This window comes from Schistocerca americana, chromosome 5 (assembly GCF_021461395.2).
Source record: "Schistocerca americana isolate TAMUIC-IGC-003095 chromosome 5, iqSchAmer2.1, whole genome shotgun sequence".
Taxonomy (NCBI): domain Eukaryota; kingdom Metazoa; phylum Arthropoda; class Insecta; order Orthoptera; family Acrididae; genus Schistocerca; species Schistocerca americana.
The window spans coordinates 396,378,054-396,400,896 of NC_060123.1; positions in this window are offsets into that span (position 1 = coordinate 396,378,054).

Sequence of the window (22,843 nt, forward strand, 5' to 3'; positions counted from 1 at the left end):
GAGTACCGGGCGTGAGTCGTGCTTTGGTAGCTCAGTTGGTAGAGCACTTGCCCGCGAAAGGCAAAGGTTCCGAGTTCGAGTCTCGGTCGGGCACACAGTTTTAATCTGCCAGGAAGTTTCATATCAAAAAAAGCTTTGAAAAAAATAAAAGAAACTAAGTGAAAGAAAACACTAGGTATCATATCGCTATTTTTCGTGCAATAAAAGATACTTCTACTCAGCCAAGTTCTGTATAATTCCAGACATCATTGTAACCTGCATTTTTGCATGGCCTTTTTTGTATTAATGATTATAACTAAAATTGATTAATAAGTTTATGCGCACGTTCTTGCGGTTGCTAAACGCTTACTATGGTGTTCTGGTTGTATGCTTCAGCTCCTATTGCACTTATGCACGCATACAAAGATTCTGACGTTTTGGTGAAACTAATTCGAAAATCATCCTTTTTATCTCACAGAAAAAGTCGTTTTAACGAGTGTTTATGATCAAATCATGCAAGTGAAATTACTGGTGTGCAGGTGACTAATTAAAGTTCGTTCTGTACGGTTTCGAATAGAAACCTTACAATTAACCACAAACTCCCTCAGGTGTACAGTTTTCATTGGATCCTGTACTGCGTAAAGAAGTATATACTGTCTTCCGTAGTCATTTACTGGATGGTATATCGCGCGGTGCTCGAGACCTACCTACGACTTCAGCCCTTTGCTTTCTTTAAAACAGCAAACTTGCTGGCATAATGTTTTTATATAACTTCTGTTGAAGACTAATCTCTCCATATGAAGGATTCACAACGTCTAAAACAACATTTCTATATCCTCTTGCCTGGCGAGTCTTCCTACCCGCTCAAAATACTGGGTAAATTTGTCAGTACTATCAAGAGGTACTGAAATTCCAAGGGGTAGTAAACTTAAAAGGAGACAGATGTACAAAACTAAGTAAAATATTTGTTTTCAAAATAATTGCTGTAATGGTTGATACTTTTATCCCACTCTGAGGCAAGACGGTTAATGCCTTCATGGAACACTGTCAGCGTTTGCCTACGCTACCAGGATTGTACCCAGGCATGCACCTCTTCATCCGAAGCAATTCGAGGGCCACGAATGTATCTTCTCAGTTCACTTAAAATGTGGACATCGCATGGGGAGAGATCGGAACAGCACGGACGACATGTAAGAACATCCCAGGAAAACTTCTGCAGTGAACTCGAAACTACATGTTGTTCCTTTTGCTTTTAGGTAAGTTCATGGAGGAGGCCATTAGCTTCAAGTCCTACTTACATAAATAACAATCAAAATTTCAATTCTCACACGTGATCAAATACCGAAGTATTACAAAATTGTCAGTAACAGAATAAAATATCAAACAAGATACAACAGGATTACATAAATTTCTGAATTTTGTCTGTTGCACTGTAAACAAAATTCACCCAAAGCATACAAGTACATAAAATAACCATTAGACACTTTAGGCACGGCAGACAAGACGTCAAGCAAAAAAAATAAAAAGGACACATTTACTATGACAACGGCATTAATATCATCGTAAGCGAAATAGTTAATCAGGGCTCAAAGAATGTTAGATAATTATTACAGAAATGGCATTTCGGCTACTGTAAGCGAAACTATTAAACAAGGAGCACAAAGAAAATTATGTAGTTATTGCCACCCTGTCAGTATAATTGAAGGCAAGGCTGTTGTTAGGAAAATTGCAAACAGACATGAACCAAAGTCACCAAGAAAATATTTAAGAAAACTGCTAACAAACTTCTGTCAATGCACATGACAAAACCTAGTTGTTACGCGACAAATGGCTTGCCCATGGACAGAGGCCCACTTCACGCAACCCACCCATATTCTGCTATTATGGGCCAGGATCAGAGACAATCACAAAAACGTACGCAGTCACACAGCAAAACTGAACCGCCCAAAGCCGAAGTCGTTGTTCTACCTCCTGACTATCCTCAGTATGGAATAAACAAATACATATACTGAGTAATCCCGACGTTAGCTGGTCCACTGGCGAACCGTATCGTATCCAAAACAACAAACGATATCCGCTCTTCACGAAGTGATAAACCATACTGTGCTAGAAATTATCAAATCCAGCTATCAGTCTCGTGCGGGAGGAGATTCTTCCAAAATTCTTGGAGGGATATCTTCTAACGATCGGAACACGCCGCTGTGACTTCTCTGTCTGCAGCGCAGGATTGCCTTCCAAAAAACCTTTAATCTTTCTCGCCCTGTCGTCCCTGGCCCCTGGCCTTCCGTTAGTTCTGCCATTTAACATCTCACATGGATGACGTGCAGGGCAGGATGGTGACCTTGAGGCGGTGCACCGGCGAAGCCTCCTTCGTACACCATTCGGCCATTACAGATGAGTTCCTGCAGTAACGGCTTTGTTATCGCCAGATATTGCTTATACGTTTAACGGAAACCATCAGCGACGATTCCTAAACATTGCCAACGGGAGATATGATGAGTATATGGGTACATTTCACAGCATTTAACGTATTAGGGTAAGTGATATTTGATTAAAACCACGCTGCGTTTCATCATGTTATTTTCTTCTGTAGGTATTTTGATTAGTTCTTTCTTCAGTTAGGCAATGCAGGCCGAAACCTTGAGGACAACTCGGCAAGCTGTTGCTATATCTGAACAAATCGTCAACTATCGTCTGAAAGCTTCCTTTAGCACAAAATCTTAATGTTAAACGTTACATGCACATTGGAATCAGTACCTGGTTTCTTTTCGTGGTTTCCGTAGAATCGTACTCCCTCAGCCCTAGTTCTGACACTTCAATTTATTTCGAGTATAAGTTTGCGCTTTCTCGCCCTCAGAAGACACATCGGAATACTCAGATATCTGTAAGGTAAATGAAAGGAAACAATATACTGTAATTCACATACTGTAATTTTAATGCACACAGAATGTTGCCCACCACAATGGCCCAGAACGTCGGGAAACGGAAGTAGTTACTTGGTTTCAGAACGAAGCGTTGCTGTAACTATCTTTATGGCCAATACAGCAGAGAAAGTAATGTCAAATGGAAAAAAAATCCGACTATTGACCTGGGTTCCTTCATACGAGAAACCGAAACCCAGGTTCTCAGCTACAGAAACAGTTGTATATGTAATGCCTGATGTATAATAACTTGATAAACAGCTTACATATACTTGCTTATTTCTTCTTTACTCATTTGCGCTCATGTAGTTGCCACAGCAGGTTAGTCACGTGTTCGAAAGTTACAAAATTAATACACTTTTTTTAGTTAGTGCTGCTAGAACCGAGAGGGCACATTTATAAGAGACGTTCAATTAATATTGGCTTTTGTCAGTATCAACGCACGTAATTGTTGACGGCAAATATTTCGAATTTTCCTTTATTACTCTGCTGCCGAGCGGCTATAAAATACCTCGAAATTAAGCACATAAATATTGTAACGTCTCCATGAAATGTTCCGAGTTTCAGCAGTGTGGTAGCGGCATGGTTACATACTTATGCGTTAGTAACAACTTCATTATTTCAATTTGTATTTGCACAAAACAATGTCAGTACATTGCAAACTGACGACTAGATTTGAACCTGACTTTGATCCGCGAATTTTCACCAGTCAAATCTAATCTTACTTTACAGCGATATAATCTGGGATTAAAGTTTATAAAACGCTGATTTCCGTGTTAAGCTTCATCTTAGGTCTTTTTTTGTTAATCTGCTATCAAATGGTTATACATTCGGCCCTAGGGATCTGAGTTGTAGAAACTGAAACATCCATTACTGGACTACATTTAATTATTCAGTGTTGTCCACACATATTCTAACAAATGTAATTTTGACATGATCTCCTCCCAAACGTTTTTTTCCTTCTTTCTTCCTCTTTCTCTCTGTCTCTCTCTCTCTCTCTCTCTCTCTCTCTCTCTCTCTCTCTCTCTCTCTCCCTCTGTTTCTTTTTCAATTTGGAAAAACATCTGTATACCAAGATGTTGATACCGACGCCTCATTGCCGGAATCAAGCACACGTGGGAGTAAAATATCGTTTATCTTTACTCTGATTACAGGACAATTAGCTAATGTAATTTCATCATTTTCTTGAAGATGTTGATACAGCCACCGTAAGATGAAGAATTTCTACATGATCTTTGCGATCAAATTGTAACTTGTAAGATAAATCCTAGGATTGTTGGCACAAATAATTATCTACTACTTCTTGGGCATCTTTATCTCTATATTCAGTAGTCGACCATTAAATACACTTATCGCTTCCATTCACGTCAAATTACGTCCTGCGGGAATGATCTACTCTAGCAACTTCTTTTTCTTAAATTTAGCCAAGTTTGTTCCTAACTAAGCTACGAGCCTCAACCACCTAGTATTAAACCATGAGTCAACCAGATCCCTCACCTATGAACAAAGTCTGACACAGACCAAACCACATCCAGCTTCATGTCAACACATAAACAATGAAATCAAATGTGCCTGCATGGGCGACTGAGACTGACTGATTCTTTTTGGTGAATCCATGCAGAACGCCTCATGGCCGTTATCTCACAGGTCAGTGGGAAAACAGACGTAAATAAAATATCTACATCATTCTTCAGATCTCAACATGCACCTGTGGCAAAGTTAGCAAATTGTACGATTACATTTACGATTCCCACTGTAAGGTGTCAAACAAATAATACAACTTACATTGGATTCATCACTTAACACTTCCGGGCTGAGATGCCGTGGTCCATACATAAAACTCTCCCCTGACTTTTCGCCTTCGAATGGGGAAGCATTCTCCGAGGACAATTGGCGAACTGCAACGAAAGCGCAAGTGAGCGTCGTATATATAAGCCATCCAGAGGGCGCCGCTGTCAATCACGTGATGCCGGCTGTGCTATGATCTCTGATATTGCCAACTTTTTCAATTGAAATTAATCTATTGTCACGCTGTTGCTGCAATGTTGACATCCATATCTTATCCAGCTTAATGCCTTCACTTTTCTATTAAAATTATTGCAGTGTTTTGCAATCTCAATGGCCTCTCTGTACATTCGCGCATAATAATACGACTTCTTTGCTATCACGGTCACCCCACTAAACTATATTTCTCTCTGAGCGATTTGAGGGTAACAACTAAAGTACTTTCCCAGCCAAATAGCATGTACCATGCCAATTAGCTAGAGAACAATTAGGAGTCTAGGCTTTACCAAAGACATAGGAAATGTATCAGATTGGGGTTTATCAGTCGAGAGAGACTTAGAATAGATTATCATGTTCACAGCTCTCAGCAACAGCCGCCACTGCCTCCCCCGACGAAAGGTAAACACGCATGCTCTCGCTATGCCTGCAAGTGATATTACGAGGTGCATTCAAGTTCTAAGGCCTCCGATTTTTTTTCTCTGGACTGGAAAGAGACAGAAACATGTGCATTATCTTAAAATGAGGCCGCGTTCATTGTCAATACGTCCCAGAGATGGCAGCACCATATGGCAGATGAAATTTTACCGCCAGCGGCGAGAAAGAGAACTGTTTTAAATACTTAAAATGGCGACGTTTACCTTACTTGAACAGCGTGCAATCATTCGTTTTCTGAATTTGCGTGGTGTGAAACCAATTGAAATTCGTCGACAGTTGAAGGAGACATGTGGTGATGGAGTTATGGATGTGTCGAAAGTGCGTTCGTGGGTGCGACAGTTTAATGAACGCAGAACATCGTGTGACAACAAACCGAAACAACCTCGGGCTCGCACAAGCCAGTCTGACGACATGATCGAGAAAGTGGAGAGAATTGTTTTGGGGGATCGCCGAATGACTGTTGAACAGATCACCTCCAGAGTTGGCATTTCTGTGGGTTCTGTGCACACGATCCTGCATGACGACCTGAAAATGCGAAAAGTGTCATCCAGGTGGGTGCCACAAATGCTGATGGACGATCACGTGGCTGCCCGTGTGGCATGTTGCCAAGCAATGTTGACGCGCAACGACAGCTTGAATGGGACTTTCTTTTCGTAGGTTGTGACAATGGATGAGACGTGGATGCCATTTTTCAATCCAGAAACAAAGCGCCAGTCAGCTCAATGCAAGCACACAGATTCACCGCCACCAAAAAATTTCGAGTAACCGCCAGTGCTGAAAAAAATGATGGTGTCCATGTTCTGGGACAGCAAGGGCGTAATCCTTACCCATTGCGTTCCAAAGGGCACTACGGTAACAGGTGCATCCTACGAAAATGTTTTGAAGAACGAATTGCTTCCGCTGTTTCACCAAGACAACGCGCCCGCACACCGAGCTAACGTTAGGCAACAGTTTCTTCGTGATAACAACTTTGAAGTGATTCCTCATACTCCCTACTCACCCGACCTGGTTCCTAGTGACTTTTGGCTTTTTCCAACAATGAAAGGCACTCTCCGTGGCCGCACATTCACCAGCCGTGCTGCTATTGCCTCAGCGATTTTCCAGTGGTCAAAACAGACTCCTAAAGAAGCCTTCGTCGCTGCCATGGAATCATGGCGTCAGCGTTGTAAAAAATGTGTACGTCTGCAGGGCGATTACGTCGAGAAGTAACGCCAGTTTCATCGATTTAGGGTGAGCAGTTAATTAGAAAAAAAATCGGAGGCCCTAGAACTTGGATGCACCTCGTAAATTGACACTCAGTACTGTGGTCGTCTTCGTCTCTCCTATTTTTTTCTGTACCTGTAGTCATAAATGTTCGTGATTTTCGGGCCTAATTTCACAAAAAGAACTGATCAGCCAATTTAGAGTGTTTTATGCCCTAAAGTTATTGAATTATTTAAATTGTCTACTTCCTTCTCATTGCACTTTACCGACCCCTTCAATTAATTGGTTATTTTAATTACGCGTTCTTATCTTAATTGATACCTCTGACCTCACATGTATTTAATTTCTTTAATTTTATCGACCCCTAGACATAGGTCATCAACCATCTTACTATTAAACAGCCTTAGAATAGTTAGGAACTTCCCTTCATAGTTGGGAACACCCATTATCAATATTTTACCATCCTGTGCGTGTTATAATTATGATTCTGTGAAGTAATACATAGAGAAAAAATAAACTTTGATAATGAAAATCTAAGGTATAGTCATGCCTGAACCTGCACACTACTTTCTGTTATCGATAACGCTTCCTGTGCTTGTATTGTAGTGGAAACGACAATGAGACCATTGATTACATCACTGTCCGTACTGCTGAACTCTTCAGAACTGTGCATGTGTTATATGGTATCTTCCTAGCTTACAGGTCCCACACCAGATTCGTAAAACACTCACAGAGCGTCCTTGTGCAACTGTGGTAGGAAGACAAATCAGAACCAGTCTCACACACATTAGACCACTTAGACTTTCCTTTTACTCCACACTGACGAGAACTATGAAATTCTCAATAAACACGTACTACCAAAACGAGGGCCCTATGGGACTCAGAAGGCGCCACCTCGTCATACACATATTCCTCTACCTGCATCTCACACTAGCTGCCATTGCGTTCTGTTATCATGGATACACATCATTATAGCAATACTTTGCAATAACCTTGCACTACAGTCTCCTTAATTCTCTACAAATGGCTCTGAGCGCTATGGGACTTAACTTCTGAGGTCATCAGTCCCGTAGAGCTTATAACTACTTAAACCTAACTAACCTAAGGACATCACACACAACCATGCCCGAGGCAGGAGTCGAACCTGCGACCGTGGCGGTCTCGCGGTTCCAGACTGTAGCGCCTAGAACCGCTCGGCTACACCGGCCAGCTAATTCTCTACACTACAATTCCCTTAATTCAGATGTCTCCTTAGTCTACGTACTTCATTAATAGTCAGGCTGATAAATATCAAATTGTTGACTTTACTTGCTGTTATCTGGTGGTTTGGACTCCATATTACTTCCTCCTCCAATTCCTCATCTTCTTCTTGGCGCAGATTAACCCCCATCTTGTCTCCTTGTGGAAGGTGTCTAAACAGTGGCAGCAATACAGTTTATTCATCCATAAGACACATAGCATACCCAACTGCAATCCACTCAGGCGCTTCTCTTCATGCCACTAGACATAAACTACTATGTCTAAAATGAAACTACACATTGTGTATGTACATCAGCACTGATCTGCATAAAAAAATTACCCTCAGATACCTTTCAGTATTTCCGAGGCATACCACACCACGCTGTTGACACATCTTTATATCGAACACACTGTAATGTGTAATTCGAATGCACCGGAAATGCCAAGAAACGAAGTGAGAGAACAACAAAGGGGACGAACAAGAAGATAAGTGTTGCCTACTGAACCTTCATTGATTCCTTGATGCAGTGCATGAAGAGCAAACAGCCTTATGTCTACAAACCCAGTTACTCCTTCCAGGCCGGCCGAAGTGGCCGTGTGGTTAAAGGCGCTGCAGTCTGGAACCGCAAGACCGCTACGGTCGCAGGTTCGAATCCTGCCTCGGGCATGGATGTTTGTGATGTCCTTAGGTTAGTTTGGTTTAACTAGTTCTAAGTTCTAGGGGACTAATGACCTCAGCAGTTGAGTCCCATATTGCTCAGAGCCATTTGAACTCCTTCCAGGGTTTGAAGTTTGTGAAGTTACAAAATACGATGGACGTCATGGTCCTCAGTTCTTCGATGTATGCTGTACTGGAATCTCATACATTGTACAGAAGAGTACACAGATAGCACAAAAAGCGGTGCATATGCAAAAACGTGTGAAAGCAGACAGCGTTTTATTACCCACTCTAATTTTTGAACTCTCTGCCATCGCCTCCTACTCACTGTTTCTTTGGATATCCATTCTCTTGCGACCGCAACAAACTCTGCATGCTGTTGATCGTAGACAGGGTGGGCAGCAGTCTGCGGTTGTTTGCTGATGACGCGATGGTCTCCGGTAAAGTGTTGAAACTGAGTGACTAGGAAGATATGAGACGACTTAGTCAAAATTTCCAGTTGGTCTGATGAACGGCAGCTACCCCTAAATGTGAAGAAAATTGAGTTAATGCGGATGACTAGGGAGATCAAACTTGTAATATTCGGATACAGTATTATTAGAGTCCTGCTTGAAACAGTCAAGTCGTTTAAATATCTGGGCGTAACGTTGCAAAGGAATATGAGGTGGGGCGATCATGTGAAAGCTGTGATAGGGAAGGCAGTTGGTCGACTTCGGTTTAATGGGAGAATCTTAGGAAAGAGTGGTTCTCTTGTAAAGGAGACCAAATACAGGATGCTGGTTGCGACCTATCATTGAGTATTACTCGAGTGTTGGGGATCTGTACCCGGTCGAACTGGAGGAGGATATCGAAGCAATTCAAAGACGGGCTGCTAGATTTGTCACCGGTAGTTTCGAACAAGACCTGAGTGTTACAGAGATGGTCCGAGAATTGAAAGGGGAATCTTTGGAGAAAATTTAGAGGACCGGCATCTGAAGCTGATTGTCGATCGTTTCTACCGCCGCCAACATACATTGCGTATGAGGACCGCGAAAACTAGATACGAGAAATTAGTGCTCATCCAAAGACATATAGACAGTCTACTTCTCGCCCTGTCTGCTAGTGGAACAGGAAAGGAAATGACTAGTAGTGGTATATGGCACTCTCCGCCACGCACCGTACGGAGACTTGCGGAATATGTATGTAGATGCAGAAATGTGGAACAGACACCCCCCACATTCTACCGATGCCTGATTGCCGGAATCAAGCACACGTGGGAGTAAAATATCGTTTATCTTTACTCTGATTACAGGACAATTAGCTAATGTAATTTCATCATTTTCTTGAAGTAGCAGCTCCCTAATATCATCGAAGTCTATAAAAAATATTGCTACTCCTATTGCCCCCTCTCCCTCTGATTTTTGAAGTTCACTTCTCCTTCATCTAGTCATGCCCGTTTATTATTCATCACTGCCGATCCATTATCATTTAGACGTGGGTTGGACAGTCGCTGTTGCTCAACCTAGCAGCCGGTTATAGTCGAAGGGACGTCGTGTCGACTCTTCGCGTCCAAGGTACTTTCTCTACCTATCTAATGGTTCAAATGGCTCTGAGCACTATGGGACTTAACATCTATGGTCATCAGTCCCCTAGAACTGAGAACTACTTAAACCTAACTAACCTAAAGACATCACACACATCCATGCCCGAGGCAGGGTTCGAACATGCGACCGCAGCAGTCGCGCGGTTCCGGACTGAGCGCCTAGAACCGCTCGGCCACCGTGGCCGGCCCTCTCTACCTATCTGAAACAGAACTTGACGGGAAGTGAGTCTGCCACTGCCCATGACCAGTGCCCTTATTCTTAGGTGAGCCAGATGCACCTCTGCTTGCTGTACTACATTTAACTGCGTAGTTCCTGAAAAAAGTTCTGGAAAGAGGTTGTATCTTGAAGGCCCCTTGACGCAGTTTGTGAGGCAACTTAGTTAAAAAACCTATATAGCTCAGTTGGTTGGTAAGGTATGTCTGGAACTGGCAGTGCCTTACCATATCCGTGAGAATAGTTGTTGGGTCACGGAGACTAGTGCAATTACAGATCTCATTCATGAGGATGCCTCCTTGATCCTTACCTGCGCACACTTTGACCAGACTCATTTAGAAATGCAATGTAAATCCCGCTGTAAGTTTTACATTTATACAGTAAGGGCTGAATTCTCACAACCACCTCTTTATAGAGGTGAATGCACACAAATCACTCCAGGAGGCAGGAAGTGGGTAGTCCAACTGCGAAAGCCACATATTGGGATGTTGCAGTTCAACAATGTTGAAATGGCGCTAAGCACTATGGGACTTAACATCTGAGGTTATCAGTCCCCTAGACTTAGAACTACTTGAACCTAACTAACCTGAGGACATCACACACATCCGTGCCCGAGGCAGGATTCGAACCTGCGACCGTAGCAGTAGCTCGGTTTCGGACTGAAGCGCCTAGAACCGCTCGGCCGATGTTGCAGTTGTTGCGTTCTCCTTGCTCTATGTCCACACCATTACTCTCGCTCAACTGTACCATGTTTTCCATCGACCTACGAATATTACAGATTTGGTCTTCTAATTCCCGCAATTATATCAACTACCTCCTTTTTCTCCATGCTCGACTATGTTTTCGATCTCCGCATGGCCTACACCATTGTGCAGCTTCACCTACTAAAATTCATCTAGTACATCTTAATATCGTTGGTTAATTTCCATTTGCACTTGTTTGAATCGCAACAGCAAATGCTCCTCTTCGGTGTCTCCTATTGGTACAGACTGAGTCCAGTTAAACTCTCTCTTGCTCCGAAGTCGCATTGTTTCAACCACTAGTCCAAGTGTTTAAATCTCCCCTGCCACATCACCGGCCTCATTCGACTGTGCCGGTAGCGTGGCCTCTTGCTAAACTACCTACTGACACACGTTATCCATATACCTGAGTCACCTGCCACACCCTTCTTTAACTAAAGTCCGTGTCTGTTCACTACCTGGCGTCACTCTTCTGCACCGCATGAAGTCGTACTCCATGGCCGCCACGCGATTTTCAATGCGCTCATCTACGTCCCTGACTTCTTCTCATACTGCCGCTACATGTTTTTGAATTGGCTTAGCGGTCACCTGATTATCAGCAAGCAGCACATCCACTCTGGCTTTGAGCTCTCTAGGTATCTCATTCTGAGATTCGAATTACTTATCCTTCTTTTCGGATTGGCTATCAACATGCGCCTTTAGCTAATCAAACCTCTCACCTTGCTGGTCAAGTTCCATGTCCCATTTGTCACGCTTATCATTCAGAGTATTAAACCCATCATTTACGCTATTTAAACTCCCCGAAATCCCCAGCAGTGAATCATTCAGCAGGTGTATTTGAGCAGCTACCAACATGGACCTTTATGTCCCTCCCCTTGACGGTGCTAGCACCACACAAGTGCCATCACCAGCTTTCCCAAGTCCCGTCGAGCTGCTCCCCTATTGTCTGTCTCTGGTCTGCACACTAGTGTGTTCACAGTCTCCAACAAAGCCGCATCTAACTGCTTTTCTATGCTAGATGAACCTGCCTCTACAGCGTCACTACTTCCCCTGTTTCTACATGTCTACTATTCTCTATGCCAGGGCCTCTCACATGCAGAAAACCGCGCACGTGCAAAGCGAGGTGCAGAGGGTGCACTGGTCCAACTCGACATAACTCGCCTTAAATCGGTTTGTATGGTGAAGCCTCCATGGTGAGCTTCCGAGTGCGCTGATAGAGGACTCATTCAACACTGAAACAGATAAGCGCAAGACTGTTATTTGCTGCGAAAAAAGCAAAGACTTACGAAAGACAGTTTAAACGGAATGGGATCTTTTTTGTTAGTTGTGCAAGAAAGCCAAATGTGTAATCTGTGGCACCGTAATTACTTGTGTAAGAAGATCGTCCACTAAAAGACAATATAGAAAATTCCATTCAGATAAGTATAGAGAAATAAGAGGGACCTCCACAGAGAAAGAGTTATGGAAGAGAATTCTGTATCCTCATATGAGGTTTATACAAATATTTCAGTATTTGGTGAAAAGTGCTGCGAAACGAACTGAGGCTTGTTTATATTCCTCTCAAATGTGTATTCGTACCAGATTTAGCTTCTTATTAATGCTAACACAACTTTTTTCTCTGACTTACACCCAAGATGATGAAGGTTACTGCGGAAAGACTCTAACAGCTAGCTATGAAGTTGCTCTATGTTTAGCAAGAGCTGTGAAGTCGTTTATGGGAGCGTCATTAATGAGGAATACATTAATGGACGTAGCAGGGACAATGAATCCTTCATTTCTCCTGCATAGAGCCGAACACCACTTTCCTCCCGGCGAACCAGCGACATTACCGGGAATTTGTATGAACAGCTGGCAGCAAAATTTGAAAACCTCCTAGCGTATTCCATCGCACTTTATGAGTTTACTGGTATTAGCGACACGGCGCAGTTAGCCATTTTCTGCGTTGCGTGAACGACGACTTACACGTAACGGATGTGATTTCCACGAAGGACACTGCTGCCAGGAGCGAATATTTTAGAACTGGTCGGAATGGCGGATGAATGATTGGATCTCACTTAAGGAAAGTTGTTTTCCGTAACCACAGAAGAGACACCGACAATTAGCGGTAAGGTAAAAGAGTTTGTTGGGTTACGGTGGAAAAAATTCATGCCGAATTTAGATTACCTTCATTGTTTGCACACCAACAGACTCTTTGTGCAAAATTTACCGGCCTTCAACACATGATGAACGTAATGGTGGAAGAATATTCGTCCTCACGGGCTCATTCATGAACGTAGTGGTTTATATCCTGAACTATATTCGCCCTCAGAGTCTCATTTATGTAAATTCATTAAATTTCTGATTTCATTTGAAGGGGAGTATCCATATACCTCCTACCGTTTTGACGTAAGCTTTCTGAGCAAATAGGAAAGTAATTTCTCTAATTTTTCTACTACGACACTACTTGGATGTGTTTTTGGAGGACAAAGGATGACCGGAGCCCTGAATTGATAAGTCATTTAGAATTTTTAGCAAACGCTATGATTTAAACCTGAAAAAAACATAAAAAGGCAAACTATCTCATCAGCGGTATGACCGACAAAATAAAAGCTTTCTAACGTATACTTCAGCTTCCCAAAAATAACCCTTCAGATGAAAGTACGCAACACTTTCCTGAACTAGATAAGCGATTTGTAAATGTTACCTCTAACAAGGCATCTGGATTTTTAAAAGCGCTATTGTTACGTTGACAGCGTCTGCGCGTGAAAGAGTGAGATTTGAAAAATACGTGTTGATGCTTCTGTCTCTTGAAAATGGGCTTAGCGACCGACACCAGGAACGGACCGGTACTTCAATTCTAGCAAAAAAACAGCCCTTATCGATAGCAAATGAAAGTGCGCCTCTCGATTTGCATTTAGAACTAATTGATTAGCAAACCGATGGTCTGCGAAACGATTTAGTTCACAGTACAAAAGGTTTGCTCTGATTCTGCCAGAGTTTGTCGAAGGGAGAATCTCCAAAGCTGCACAGAGAAGCAGCAAAGATTAGTTCCATATTTGGTTCCACTCGCATATGTGTAAGATTTTATTCCTTTTTGCCTTGTAAGAAAATTGGAATGCGAAGAAGTGTTTCTAACTGTAATTTTAAAAAATGCTCTAAGAATTGCTGTCAGCCGATTCCTTGTTCCAGACATTAGTAGCATAATGAAAAATAAAAAAGGAGAAAATACAAGAGATGATTTTCTATGGAAACCAGATTTAAATGTATTATTATTGTTATTATTATTATTATTATCAGTGCTATTTAAATACATTTTACACCGGTAATCTTGTCCCACCAAACTAAGCACTTAATTAACTGCGCATAAACATTCGGCGATGACAAAGGAAACAGACGTGAAGCCTTGGAAAATGTCGAGACAGGCGGAGCGAATAAGGCAAACGTAAGGGAAAAGAGAAACAGAGCTACAGCGCAAAGTGTAGGACTGTGGGTTTGCACCGTCGTCAACATAGCGAAGCCATCTTCTGCATTCCGCACTGCCCGATGCCCTGGTGCAAACACTCAGAGTGTCCTTGCTCTGTGCTATCGATGGTTAACAAGCTCTTCGCGCAAGACCTCGTCAAAATTCTAATAAACATTATCGTACAAGTTACATCAATTAATCAACTGTTCATCACATGATATTCCCAAAAATAAGAAAATTCACTAATGCCACTCAGACACCGCTAACGTTGCTTACCTACTATACACGAAATGGTTCATCAACAGCTACATCCACTAACATATTTTTCCACAAAAATTGCATTAAAACAGGTGAATCACAATGAAAAACAAGAATGTTGACCAACCCCGATAACGACAAGCCAGAATTTGTGCCAACATGAAGAAAACTGTAAATTAGTTATTAGATCCTTAACATCTGCCTTCATCACGGAACAAAATAGTGTTCAGAGGAGAAAGGATCAAGAGCTGGGTCGACCACGTGATAGCGTGTGTTTAAAATAGCTATACTTGATTATCCCGGATCAAAAGTTGTGTTTAAAACCTTCCTAGTATGGGCTTACAATAGGAGTACAATTATTAATCCCCTTTAAGAGTCATACTTATTTCGTATCTGTCCTTCGTCAATTGAGGAGGACTTCCACTTACCCTTTCGGCTGACTAAGCTCCCGATTTCAAACAAATAAGGCCCAAAAATGACGTTAAATTGGTAAGTAACGCAAGGGATAATGTAGGATTGTGCGAACCTTTAGAGGAAAGTACCCAGTGCATTCACCTCCCAAACACACCATACATTTCATTAGGACTGGTCGACAATGGATTAAAAAGAAACAAATTATCTGGAATAGTGTGGGGGTTTCTTAAGAGGGTAACAGCAATAGCACTTGGCCTCTTTTTCTCACGTTTTTGATTCATGAGCTTTCCCTCAAACATTGACGGTAAACATAAAGGGGACTCAGACTGGTAGTTACCTAACTCGCGTATCAAGCGATCTGACTGGAATTACCAATATCGTTAGAAGATTTATTCGGTACTGCGGATAGAAATTTGTACCGGATCACAACAATAGGTGGAAAAACAAAGTTGAGCACTCACAGCATATCCATACGCATGGTACCACTGAATAATTAACTGATAAGAGAAGATTACAGTTAGATTACATCATGGTCAGACAGATTCCGAAATCAGGTAGTAGATTGTAAGGTGTACCCAAGAGCAGATATAGACTCGAATAACAATTTAGTAGTGATGAAGAGTAGGCTGGAGTTTAAGAAATTAGTCAGGAAGAATCAATACGCGAAGAAGTGAAATACGGAAGTACCAAGCTCTGACAAGGTCACAGATACAGCAATAAGGAACAGCTCACTAAGCAGTACAGTTGAAGAGGAATAGACATCTCCAAAATGGGAAACCACAGAAGTTGGAAAGAAACAAATAGGTACAAAGAAGGTAACTGAAAAGAAACAAAAGAAACCAAAGAAATATTTCAGTTCATCGATGGAAGAAAGGTGTACAAAATTGTTCAGGGCAATTCAGGAATACGGAAATACAAGTCACTGAGGAACGAAGGGAAGCTAAGACGAAATGGGTGCATGAAAAATGTGAAGAAATGGAAACAGAAATAATTCTCCAACTCCAACGTATAGGAAAGTCAAAACAACCTTCGGTGTAATTAAAAGCAAGGGTGGTAACATGACGAGTGCAACGGGAATTTGACTATTAAATGCAGATCAGAGTGCAGATTGGTGGAAAGAGTACATTCAAGGCCTCTATGAGTGGGAAGATTTGTGTGATATAATAGGAGAAGAAACTGGAGTCGATTTAGAAGACATGGGGATATAGAATTAGAATAAGAATTTTGAAGACTTAAGGGACTTAAAATCAAATAAGGCAGAATTTCTAAAATCATGGAGGAAGTGACAACAAAACGACTGTTCGCACTGGTGTGTAGAATGTATGAGTTTGGCGACATATTATCTGACTTTGGGTAAAATATCAAAAACACAATTCTGAAGATCGCAAGAGCTGACAAGTGCGAGAATTATAGCACAATCAGCTTAATAGCTGATGCATCCAAGTTACTGAGAAGGATAACACAGAAGAATGGAAAATATAATTGGAGATGCGTTAGATGGCGATCAGTTTGGCTTTAGGAAATATAAAGGCACGAAAGAGGCAAATCTGACGTCGGGGTTGATAATGGAAGCAAGACTAAAGAAAAATCAAGACACGTTCATAAGTTTTGTTGACGCAGAAAAATGGTTCGACAATGTAAAATGGCGTAAGATGTTCAAAATTATGGGAAAAATAGGGGTAAGTTATAGGGAGAGACGGGTAATACGCAACACGTACAAAAGCCAAGAGGGAATAATAAGAGTGGACGACCAAGGATATGAGTGATACGATTCACTGATGACATTGCAATCGTGAGTGAAAGTGAAGAAGAATTACATGACCTGCTAAATAGAATGAACAATCTATTGAGTACAGGACAGGGTTAAGAGTAAATCGAAAAAAAATACGAAAGTAATGAGAAGTAGCTGAAATGAGAACAGGGAGTAACTTAACATCAGAATTGACGGTCACCAAGTTGATAAAGTTAAGACAGACTGGCACTGGAAAAAAGAGCATTCCTGGCCAAGAGAAGTCTGCTAGTATCATATATAGTGCTCCATTTGAGGAAGAAATTTCTGAGAATGTACTTTTGGGTCACATCATAGTATCGAAGTGAAACATGGACCATGGGAAAACCGGAACAGGAGAGAATCGAAGGATCTGAGACGTGGTGCTGCAGACGAATGCTGAAAATTGTGGGCAGATAGGGCAAGGAATGAGGAGGTTCTGCGCAGGAACGGAGAGGAAAGGAATATGTGGAAAATACTGACAAGGAGAAGGAACAGGATGGTAGGATATTTGTTAAGACATGAGGGAATGACTTCCATGGTACTAGAGGGATCTGTGGAGGACAAAAACTGAGGAGGAAGACAGAGATTTGAATAGATCTAGAAAAGAACTGAGGACGTAGGTTGCTAGTGATATTCTGAGAAGAATAGGTTCACACAGGAGGGGAATTCGTGGTGGGCTGAGGACTCAAAACAGAAAAAGCCAAAACATTATGACCACTGCCCCCCGCGACGTCGGATGTCGCCTGGCGGTGTTGTGGGCACTTGACAGGGATTCAAAAGGACGCCGGCACGGTAGCTCAGCGCCGGCCGGTGCGACCGAGCGGTTCTCGGCGCTACAGTCTGGAACCTCACGATCACTACGGTCGTAGGTTCGAATCCTGCCTCGGGCATGGACGTGTGTGATGTCCTTAGCTTAGTTAGGTTTAAGTAGTTCTAAGTTCTAGGGGACTGATGCTCTCAGAAGCTAAGTCCCATAGTGATCAGAGATTTTTTGAACGGCAGCTCAGCGTCTTCGGACAGAGGATTTAGCTACCCTCTGTAATAAAAAACTGAGTGAACCTGTCAACGAACAACCTGAACGAGAGTCATCGGACGCCCGCCACGAACAAAGTCAACGAACAATAGAAAAATTGCCCCTCACGGTAGTTAAGAGTGTTCGGTCAGAGGGTTAACTTACCTCTGTAGCCGGCCGGGGTGGCCAAGCGGTTAAAGGCGCTGCAGTCTGAAACCGCGGGACCACTACGGTCGCAGGTTCGAATCCTGGCTCGGGCATGGATGTGTGTGACGTCCTTTGGTTAGTTAGGTTTAAGTAGTTCTAAGTTCTAGAGGACTGATGACCTTAGAAGTTGAGTCTCATAGTGCTCAGAGCCATTTGAACTTGACCTCTACAATAAAAAAAAACTGAGTTAACGGATCAACGACGAACTTAAACGGGTGTCTTACGACGTCCGCGCGGAGCAGATGAAACGAACGAAAACGAACAAAATGAGATTTAAAAAAGGATGTAAGCGACACAGAGGCGGACAGGATATGGGCTGCAAATGGGGAAATCATTGAAATAAGCAACTCTGACAAAGCGTAGATTATAACTATCCAGAGCCTGTGAACGAGTATCTTGAAAACGGAGAAGCTGATCTAATGTTCACATGCTACTATCGTGAGGATTTACGGGAAGAAGCAGGAGGGTGAAACTACCACTAGGCGCTAAATTGTTGGAGATCCGCGACTCTTCACAGAACGTGTGGTTTGGACTCTTGTCTGCTCAGATGTATGATAGACGGCGATCTGTGGCATCTCTGCCGAAAGAGCACAATGCTGGTGCCCGCCCAAGTGTTCCGGAGCACACTGTTCATCGTGCATTGTCAAACATGGAACTCCACAGCAGACCACCCCTAAGCGTTCACTTGTTGACCCAACGACATCGTCAGTTGCTACTGCAGTGAACACGGTTCGACCGGGATTCAACCGTCGATCAATGGAAACGAGTCGGCTCTTCGGGTGAACGAAATTATTGCTATCTTAGTTCGATGGTCATCTCCACAGACACCGTATCGAGGTAAATGGCGGCTCGGAACAGTGCAGCGTGTAACGGATGCTGGCTAGAGGGAGCCAGGGAGCAACATTATGCTATGGGAGACATTCCCCTGCCATTGCATGAGACCTGTGGTAGCAATCCAAGACACGCCAACAGCTGCGGGCCACTGGCGTCCCTTCATGTCTGACGTCTCACCCGACGGTGATGTCATCTTTCAGCAGCATAGCTGTCCATATCTCGGAGCCAGAACTGTGCTACAATGGTTTGAGGAACATTAGAGTGAACTTACGTTGATGTCTCAGCGACCAGATTCTTATGATTTAAATCCTATGGACCCAACCTTAGTCGATATCGGACGCCATAGCGGCATACGCAAATAAGTGTTCTGTTTTTTACGCGAATCAAGAATTACATGACCTCCACGCAGACATCTAATGCCACATACCTTCAAAAACCTGCCAAAAAACTGTCGGATCCGTGATATGCAGAATCGGGGACGCTGCAAAGAGGGGCAGACAAGCTGTTTAGCAAGGGGTCATAACGTTTTGGTTCATCTGTGTGCGCGCCACAACAGCCACTAACGTTCCTGGACAGACCGAAGAGATTCCAAACGCAGTAAGAATTTTAATATCATACTTCATACAAAAAGGTTCCTCCTGGCGTACTGAATCGCCCACCGTGTGAAAGCAAACGCGGAATATGTTAATTAACTTAAACTAAAGCAATAACCTTTGATAGTGGTGGAATGGAAAACATGTGTTGGGTGTTATGAGAGAACGGTACTCTGAGTTACATCAAAGAGATCATCCCTGAACTTAATTAAATTGACTCGAAAAGCAACGTTTCATTAATACACCACCAAAGTACCAACCCCTACTTCGGATGGTCTACAACACTTTGCCACTTACAATTGGTTCCAATGGCCTTTATAAAGGGCGGTCACCTAACTTCACATCCCCAAGCATATACCAGAAAAATAATCAAATTTATCGGGCTTTGCAACTCTTCCCTGGCATATACAAACTTGGAAGAAAATGGATTAGTGGATTCTATAACTAAGCCACACATTCTGATGCCTGAATCCAAAACCAGCAGGATCCTATAACACAGGCGAACCTGCCCAAGAGTTTAGGCTTGCAATGACTGTACCCTTGAAATGCATCTGCGGTTACTCCCGCCAACATTCAAACACGCGACTGACACATGATCTTTCATAAATTATTCTAAAGGAAGGAACAAAAGGCCAGATGGCATGTGCACCAGTAAATACGTTAAGCACCAACCCCCTTTGCTCTACTACAGACCGTTGGTCCACAGTCTAGACAAACGCACATCGATATGGGTAGCATCCAGCGCATGCATCAAACATCAAAAGGTTCAACCAAATATGGAACAGTAGATACGATACAGTTTCAAACTTACATATGTGATGTAAAAATCGCGTTAAGTAAGTAATACAACGTATTTTTCTTTTCTCGTCCAGTTTCTGTTGAAAAAATGCGTGATGTATTGTGGGACGTCGCGGAATATTTGCGCTACAGCCCCTATAATTTCATGAAGTTTTGAGTGGTGACGGCGCCGTAAGCGGCCTTCAAAATGGAGTCTGTGACAGAGGCGCGTTCCAAGCAGAGAACTGTAAATGAGTCTCTTTCGACGGAAAATCAGAACATCGCAAATGTCCATAGGCGCTTCCATAATGTCTACGGAGACCTGGCCCTGATCAAAAGCACGGTGTGTCGTTCGGTGAGACGGCTATCACCATCACAACAAGGGCGCGCAAAACCTGTCCGAGCTCCTCCGCGTCGGCCGGCCTTACACAACTGTAGCTCCCGCAATGTTGGACATACTCTGAAGCGGTTATTCTGTTTGATGTCTTCCCTCATGGCACAGTGATCAACTCTGCAGTATATAGTGCTACCCTCGGAAAACTGAAGAAACGACTTCAGCGTCTCCGTCACTACAAAAAATTCTCCTCCTCCATGACAACGGAGCTCACAGAACTTCATTGGACTGTTCCTCCGCATCCACTCTACATCAAGGATGTCGCATCTTCCAGCTTCAATCTGTTTGGCACAATGAAGGGTGAAAATATTGTATCCCAAAAAGAACATCGCCTTCACTCCAGGAATGCCCATTTGATTTCCCGAAGCAACCCCGTGACACTTACGTTTTGTTCGAACCTACCGGTAACAAATCTAGCGGCCCGCCTCTGAACTACTTCGATGACTTCCTTCAGTCCGACCTGGCACGGACCCCAAACACTCGAACAGTACTCGGGATTAGGTCGTACTAGGGTACTATATGCCGTCTCCTTTTCCTAAAATCCCTCCATTACACCGAAGTCTACCATCTGCCTTCCATACCACAGTTTTCACATGATCCTTACAGCTCATGTCGCTTTGCAGCTTTACGCCCAGATATTTAAACGTAGAGGACCCTAGTAATACGGTATCCGAACATTACAGGTTTGTTCTTCCTACTCATCCGCAAGTACCTTACATTTTTCCACTTTTAAGGCTAGCTGCCATTCATGACGCCAACCGAAAATTTTGTCGAAGTTGTCTTGAGTCTTCTTATAGTCACTCAACTTCGGTATCTTCTCGAGAATCACACCACCATCATTAAACAACCGTAGATTGTTGCCCACCCTGTACGCCAAATCATGTGTGTATATAGAGAAAGAAAGGGGTCCTATCACACTTTCCTGGAGCACTCCTGAGGATATCCTTGTCGCTGATGAACAGTTGCTGTCGATGACATACTGGGTACAATTTTTTAAGAAGTCTTTGAGCCACTCAAATATCTGTGAGCCTATTCCATATGCTCGTACCTTCGTTAACAACCTGCAATGGGGCACCGTGTCAAAGACTGTAATATGGAATCTACCTGTTGCCCTTCATCCGTGGTTCTCAGTACATCACGTGAGAAAATGGCAAGCGGAGTCTCGCACGAACTATGCTTTCTAAAACCGTGCTGGTTCGTGCACATAAGCTTCTTAATCTCAAGAAAGTTTATTATAATCGAACTAAGAATATGTGCTAGGATTTTGCAGCAAACAGAAGTTAGGGATATTGGTCTGTAATTTGCGGGTTCGTTGTTTTACCTTTTCCATACACTGGAGTCTCCTGCGCTTTTTTCCAGCCGCTTGGGACTTTGTGCTGGACGAGAGATTCACGATAAACGCAAACTAGTTAAGGGGCCAATGCCGTAGAGTACTCTTTGTAAAATCTAACTCGGATTTATTTGTTTTCAAATCTTTCAGGCTTTATTTTTATAGATACTGACATTCTCTTTCGTTAAGCTCCATTTCGCGATGATGGGGATGAAACAACTTGAGCACTTCTATTTGTCTTACGAACAGTCTTCTTTTGTTTTCCGTTCAGCAATAATACTCAATTCCAGTTCAACATTTGGCAATAAGCCTAAACACTTCCTCAGTCGCGAGGTGACCCGGTGCTTAGCACGCGGGACTCACGTTCGGGAGGACGACGTTTCAAAACCTCGTATGGCTATCCTGATTTGAATTTTACGTGAAGTCCCTAAATCGCTCAAAGTAAATGCCGGGTTCGTTCCTTTGAAAGGGCACGGCCGAATTTTCTCTCCCATCCTTCCTTAATCAGAGCTTTCGCTCCGTGTCCAATGACCTTGCTGTCGACGGTATGTTAAACACTAATCTCCTTCTCCCCACTTCCTCAGTCCATCATAAAAAATTTTGCGTCACAAATCACGGTCCAGGCTCTTATCTAGATTAAGTTTCACAGCCGTGAAAAATATTCTACGAAAGTGTATTGTTGCTCACCATCCCGTTGCTAACCCAGAATCTACCTGGTCTTCCAAGCCATTCTTCAGTCATAACAGTATGTTGCTTTTTTAATTTTTCAGTTAAATCAAGTGATGCTGACGGGATTATATTACGAAATGAGGAGCCAACAGAAGCAGAAGAATGTT